This window comes from Mandrillus leucophaeus, unplaced genomic scaffold, assembly GCF_000951045.1.
Source record: "Mandrillus leucophaeus isolate KB7577 unplaced genomic scaffold, Mleu.le_1.0 Scaffold266, whole genome shotgun sequence".
NCBI classification, from domain to species: domain Eukaryota; kingdom Metazoa; phylum Chordata; class Mammalia; order Primates; family Cercopithecidae; genus Mandrillus; species Mandrillus leucophaeus.
Window position 1 is genome coordinate 650583 of NW_012102765.1, and position 7441 is coordinate 658023.

At 39.2% G+C, this 7441-nt stretch overlaps 1 protein-coding gene across 1 annotated transcript in view; it reads right to left on the minus strand.

Annotated features, from left to right (window-relative positions):
* The window catches only part of ACTR3B (ARP3 actin-related protein 3 homolog B (yeast)), an 82161-nt gene that overhangs the window by 60699 nt on the left and 14021 nt on the right, over positions 1-7441 (minus strand). Inside the window, exon 2 of the mRNA XM_011984315.1 lies at positions 466-590. The gene's annotated coding sequence lies outside the window, so the exon portion shown is untranslated. The remainder of the gene's footprint in view (positions 1-465; positions 591-7441) is intronic.

Below are 7441 nucleotides of genomic sequence, written 5' to 3' on the forward strand. Positions count from 1 at the left end.
GGAGGCTGAGGCAGGAGAATGGCGTAAACCCGGGAGGCGGAGCTTGCAGTGAGCTGAGATCCGGCCACTGCACTCCAGCCTGGGCAACACAGCAAGACACCGTCTCAAAAAAAAAAAAAAAGTCTGCTTAAATAATATTAGTGTTTCTTTTTAATTAACCAATCTGCAATTTTCCCTCAACTGACAGGTTAGTCAACCTGTCAACAATTTTCCAGAGGGGGGGATCTTGCTTTCATGTGTGACCTGGTGTTTCCTGAGTCTATTCTGCATTCCAGGGATCTGTTAATTCCCTTAATTCTCCAATCAAAAACACCCCCATTCAAAAACCAACCACCACCACCACCTATATTCAAACATAATAGAAACACATTCCACAACTCACAAATACAACTTCTAGATGACCATTTTGCATTACTCATCCTACTGCTCTACACTTAGAGAAGCAAACACCCGTCGGACATTTACCTTTGTAGCATACGTAGGTTTATCGATGGCTTCATCTCCTATGAAAAAGTCAAGGTCATCAACTCCCCTCAACACTCTCCTTTGGGCTTGGTCAACTACCTTTGCCGACTCTCTGATGGCAATACCTTAAAAAAAACACATACACACAGATTTCTATCACTATCCATATCTATTTAAATGATCAAAAGGGATAATATCCCTATATACACACAAGTAAATTTTCATTGTTAGGGTTCCATGTGGGGTGAAGGATGCTCACAAAAAAGACAATGTCAATGAGTACACAAAATAATACAGAAACAAGCTATTCTATTCTGGTATGATTTTCAGAATGGTACAAAGGAAATGAGCTGCTCTGCTTTTATACTGACAGAAGCTACATTACTAAATTTCTGTTTTATCTGGAAAAATCCCTCAAGATAGTAAGTGAAATGCCTATACATCAGTAGGTTCCAAATTTAAAATACAATATAGAAGGGGACAAAATTCTGTACAATACAGAAAAGGAGAGTAAACAGAAAAATAATGTCTCTAATAAAACTCTACATCACATAGCCTTAAAATGTATTTTTAGTATTGTTACAGGGAGAAAAAAAGCCACGACTTCCCATTAAAATGATAAATTAGAATGTTACTGGTTAATATCTGTAGCCAAAAAAAAGTACCATAATCAAATAACGATTACATAAAAATTCCAAATATTAATGGCTTTATAATTCATTATTTTAGTAAGATCTTAACCTTAAATATTTGGGAATATACTTAGTAGTTAATAATCATATCAAACTTCACTCTAGAATTTAACATCTAATGACATGTGGAGGGCATCACAAAGATTCCATTTTCCATTGAAATTCCTAACTCCTGGTCACACTCTTGAGCTCTCCCATGAGCTATTTTCATCCATCAGGTCTTGACATCAACACCATCTCCTCCCTTGAAGGCTTCCTTGACAACCTGCAGTTCTGCACATGTGTTTGATGCTTCCACTGGCCCTTTTATACCTGCATTAAGGCATTTTTCAGGATGAATTACAATTGTTTAAGATCAGTCTACCAAACTGTAGATTCCTTAACATCAAATAACACCCACCTTTCACTGTTTCTGCAGTGAGAGGCTCAGATATCAATAACTAAAAGTTTACATTTATTGAACACTCTGCTAAGTGTTTCCTTTTGCACACTACTTTATTTAATCCTCACAACAACTTATGAGACAGGTACTATTATCTGCATTTTACAGAAACAGAACCTTAACAATCTATCAAGGTCACACAGCTTCTAAGAGACACAGACAGGATTTGCACCTAAGCAGGCCGCTGACTATCAGAATAGGCATTAGAGAAATATTTGTTAAATTAACATTTTACTTCACTAAAATAGTTATTGTGGGTTTGAAAAATGGTCAAACTATACCTAAAGAATTCTAACATAAACCTAATTCCATAAATACACTAATGGCATCTCACTATCCTTAATGTATTTCAGATGAAAGTACAACTCTCCTAGCTATACAAATATAAGTGCTAGATAAAATTTCTCCAAATTAAAACATCTAAATCTTTGTGACTTACTACCCAAGTGATGTACAGAATCAGTACAGTCCTTATCAAAATACCAATGGCATCCTTCACAGAAATAGAAAAAATAATCCTAAGTTCACATGGAACCACAAGAGACCCCAAATAGTCAAGGGAATCTTAAGCAAAAAGAACAAAGCTGGAAGGATCACACTACCTGACTTCAGAGTACACTACAAAGCTACAGTAATCAAAACAGCATAGTACTGGTATAAAAACAGACATATAAACCAGTGGAAAAAACAGCCAGAAATGAATCCATGTATTTACACTCAACTGATTTGACACAATGGGTAAAGTGTAAATGTTACTGGGGAAACTGGATATCCACATGCAGAAGAATGAAAATGAATGCTTATCTCTCAACCATACACAAAAATTAACTCAAAATGGATTAAAGACTTCAATGTAAGACCTGAAACTGTGGAACTATTAGAAGAAAATGGGAAAATGCTTTATGACTTTGGTCTGGGAAAGGATTTTTTTTGGACAAGACCTCAAGAGCACAGGTAATAAAACAGATAACTGGGACTACATCAAACTAAAAATCTTCTGCACAGCAAAGAAAACAAACAACAAAGTGAAGAGACAATCTATAGAATGGGAGAAACTATTTAAAAACTATCTACCTGACAAAAGATTAATAATTGAAATATATAAAGAACTCAAAACAGCAATAAAAAAACAAATAACCCAAGTGAAAAATGAGCAAGAGACCTGAATGGACATTTCTCAAAAGAAGACATACAAATGGCCAACAAGTATATGAAAAAATGTTCAACATCACTAACCATCGGGGAAATGCAAATCAAACCCACAATATCAATCACCTCACCCCACTGAGAATGGCATTTATCAAAAAAGCAAAAGATAGTAAGTGTTGGTGATGATGTGACAAAAAGAGAACTTTTATACACTATAGGTGGGAATGCAAATCAGTCGAGCCATCATGGAAAACAGTATAGAGGCTCCTCAAACAATTAAAAATAGAACTACCATATGATCCAACAATCCCACTACTGGGCATATATCCAAAGGAAATGAAATCAGTGTGTTGAAGAGCTATCTGCACTCCCATTTTTACCGTAGCACTATTCACAATAATCAAGATCTGGAATCAACCTAAGTGTCCATTAACAGATGAACAGATAAAGCAAATGTGGCTTTATAAACACTGGAATACTATTCAGCCATTTAAAGAAAAAGGAAATTCTGCCATCTGCCCACAACATGGATGAACCTGGAGGGTTATGTTAATTAAAATAAGCCAGGCACAGAAAGACAAATATCACATGGTCTCACTTATACACGGGATCTTAAAAAGTTGACCTCATAGAGGCAGACTGTAGAATGGTGGCTACCAGGGTCTGAGGCTGTTTAGGGATGGGAAGGACAGGGAGATGTTGGTCAAAAAATATGTAACTACAGTTAGATAGGAGAAATAAATTACAAGAGATATAGCATACAACAAGGTGACAACAGTTAATGACGATATATTGCATTCTTAAAAAAAAAATGTAGGGTACATGTTATATGTTATCACCACAAAAATGATGACTATATGAGGTAATGCATTTGTTAACTAGCTAGATTTAACCATTTTACAATGTATATATACCTCAAAACATCATTTTATATATGATAAAAACACACAATGTTATCTGTCAATTTAAAAAATTAAAATCAGAGCCAGCTGCGGTAGCTCATCGCTCATGCATGTAATCCCAGAGACTCAGGAGGCTAAAGCAGGAGGATCACTTGAGCTCAGGAGTTTCAGAACAGCCTGGGCAACACAGCAAGACCCCATCTCTTAAAAAGCTAAAAAATTAGCCAGGCACAATGGCACACATGCCTGTAGTCCCAGCTACTCGGGAGGATCACTTGAGCCCAGGAGGTTGAGGCTGTGGTCAGCTATGATTGCCCCACTGCACTCCAGCCTAAGCTACAGAGAGAGATCCTATATCAAAAAAGTTTAAATTTTTTAAAACTGTTTTTAATCAAAAATTTTTTTTAAATCCTTGTGACTGAATTTCAGGAGAGAGTAAATAATGTTTCTAGGCTGGGCACAGTGGCTCACACCTGTAATCCCAGCACTTTGGGCGGCGGGGACAGGCAGATTGCTTAAGCCTGGGAGTTTGAGAGCAGTCTGGGCAACGTGGTGAAAACCTGTCTCTACAAAAACAATACAAAACCTAGCCGGGAGTCCCAGATACTTGGGAGCCTGAGACAAGGGGATTGGGAAATTGAGGAAGCAGTGAGTCATGATCACACCACCACACTCCAGCCTGGGTAACAGAGCCAGACTCTGTCACAAACAAAACAAACAAACAAACAAAAAGTTTCTGATATGAACTAATTTCTTCAAACAGTCCAGGCAAGTTAATTTTTCCATACAGCTACTTCATGAATGAGCACACAGACTGTGAAGGGATGAAAACCTAGGTTTGAGCACTTACTAGTTAGCTGACTTGAGAAAAGTTATTATTAACCCTCAGTGCTCTCTCCTCTAAAATGCATATACTACTACTATCAGGGTGGTGAGAATTAAATGGAACAATGTTTATAAAGTGTTTAGCAGAGACTGTGCTATAGAATAGTACTCAATAGGCCAGGTGCGGTGGCTCAAGCCTGTAATCCCAGCACTTTGGGAGGCCAAGACGGGCGGATCACGAGGTCAGGAGATTGAGACCATCCTGGCTAATCCTGTCTCTACTAAAAAATACAAAAAACTAGCCAGGCGCGGTGGCAGGCGCCTATAGTCCCAGCTACTCGGGAGGCTGAGGCAGAAGAATGGCGTAAACCCGGGAGGTGGAGCTTTCAGTGAGCTGAGATCCGGCCACTACACTCCAACCCAGGCAACAGAGCAAGACTCCGTCTCAAAAAAAAAAAAGAGAATAGTACTCAATAAACAATATTATCTATACTAAATTGGAGACCAAATTTGTGACTGGCTGAACACTGAACAGGTACCCAGATACAATCATTCCAGAGAAGAACAGAGAAAAATATTATGTTTATCCAACAATTCCACTTCTAGAAATTTCATTCTAAAGAAATAATCATTGAGTAAATAAAGGTATATATACAACAATACTCTTTGTAGAACTAATAATAGCAACAAATTGAAGGGGGAAAGTTAACTGACCTGAAATCAGAGATCAGGTAAATAAATTATATCAAATCCTTAGAAAGAGCTACTAAGGCCGGGCGCAGTGGCTCACACTTGTAATCCCAGCACTTTAGGAGGCCAAGGCGGGTAGATCACCTGAGGTCAGGAGTTCAAGACCAGCCTGACCAACATGGTAAAACCCCATCCCTACTTAAAAATACAAAAATTAGCCAGGCATGGTGGCGGGCACCTATAATCCCAGCTACTTGGGAGGCTGAGGCACGAGAATCACGTGAACGTGGGAGGTGGAGGTTGCAGTGAGCTGAGATCACACCACTGCACTGCAGCCAGGGCGACAGAACAAGACACAGTCTCAAAAAAAAAAAAAAAAAAAAAAAAAAAAACAAGAGCTACTAAGTTGCCTTTTAGAATATTCACAGTATGACTCCACTTCAGTAAATACAGAGTTGCACGTGTGTGTTTAATGTATATAAGACGCCCAGACAAAAGATTAATACTGGTTAACCATGGATGGTAGAGCTATTGGTGACTTTTGCTGCTTCTACTGGGTATATTGGTTTTTCAACTATTAAAAAGAAGCTAACAAACAAAATAAAAGTAAAACCTAATCTTTTGTTTATGAGCTGAAGTATTTACTCTGTTACCTCTCAAAATCATTTACCCTTAACGCCTCATTTCCATATGAAAAGTTTTCAAGGTAAGTCAGGCTGTAGAATTTTCTCAGAGAGCTACTAAGCTAGCTAGAAATTTATATTTTGTTCCAAGACAAATTAGTAAACATACACAATTATTTCTAAAAGTAGATTATCCGGAATCCCCAATTTACTACAAATGAATAACAACACAGCTGTAAGAGTGAATTTGAGGCCAGGAACGTGGCTCACGCCTGTAATCCCAACACTTTGGGAGGCCAAGGTGGGTGGATCACTTGAGGTCAAGAATTCGAGACCACCCTGGCCAACACAGTGAAACTGTGGCTGAGGCTGCAGTGAGCCGAGATCGCACCACTGCACTCTAGCCTGGAAACAGAGCAAGACTCCGTCTAAAAACTAATAATAATCAAAAATAATAAAAATAAAAATAAATTAAAACACATACACACACACACACACACACACACAAAGTGTACTTCTTTTAACTACTACACAGGAAGCAACTGTATCCACGCAAGAGAATAAAAGTATATAGAGCTTATATTCCAATATATACTTATATTCCAATTAAAAAAAAAAAATTACAAAACTTAGCTGGGCGTAGTGGCACATGCCTGTAATCCCGGCTACTCGGGAGGCTAAGGCAGGAGAATTGCTTGAACTCAGGCGGCAGAGGTTGCAGTGAGCTGAGATCATGCCATTGTACTCCAGCCTGGGTGACAGAGTGAGACTCCGTCTCAAAAAAACAAAAAAAAAAGAGTGAAACTGAAGACTTTATCAGAAAGGCATCTTGAAGTAACAGGATAAAAAGGTGAAAAGAAAAAGACACAGGGCAGAAATCACTTTCCCCATCTCCTTTTCTCATTCCAACTCACTGCCACATTTAAAGTCTCGAAGATATCAAGTTATAAACAGTGGCACAAAACTAAAGGACAGAACTTAAGCAGAACTGAAGAAAGCAAGAGTGAAGTGGAAACACTGAGGCTGAGAATGAGAAGCAAAGAGGACATCGGAGACCTTGGGCTGAACATGGGCTAGAAAAGTCTGGTGGGCCACGACGACTGCAATGATCTGCAGAAATAGGTAACACCCATCTCTGACCACACCATTCAGTGGCACACTGGCACCACACAGAACCATCTGATGCACAAGTTTGGTATTCCAAAGGGCCACTGGCCAAAGTGCCAATACAAGTGACAGATCGTATCCTCTGGGCAACATCAAACTTAATTGTGTGTGAATTCAGAATTAAACTGTCAAGTCAATATAAAAGATTGTAAAGAGACAGTCGTGTGCCGTGGCTCACGCCTGTAATCCCAACACTTTGGGAGGCCGAGGCAGGCGGATCACAAGGTCAAGGGATTGAGACCATCCTGGCCAACATGGTGAAACCCCAACTCTACCAAAAATACAAAAATTAGCTGGGCATGGTGGTGCGCACCTGTAGTCCCAGCTACTCGGGAGGCTGACACAGGGGAATTGCTTGAACCCGGGAGGCTGAGGCTGCAGTGAGCCGAGATCACACCACTGCACTCCAGCCTGGAAACAGAGCAAGACTCCGTCTAAAAACTAATAATAGGCGGGCGGATCACAAGGTCAGGAGATCGAGACCAC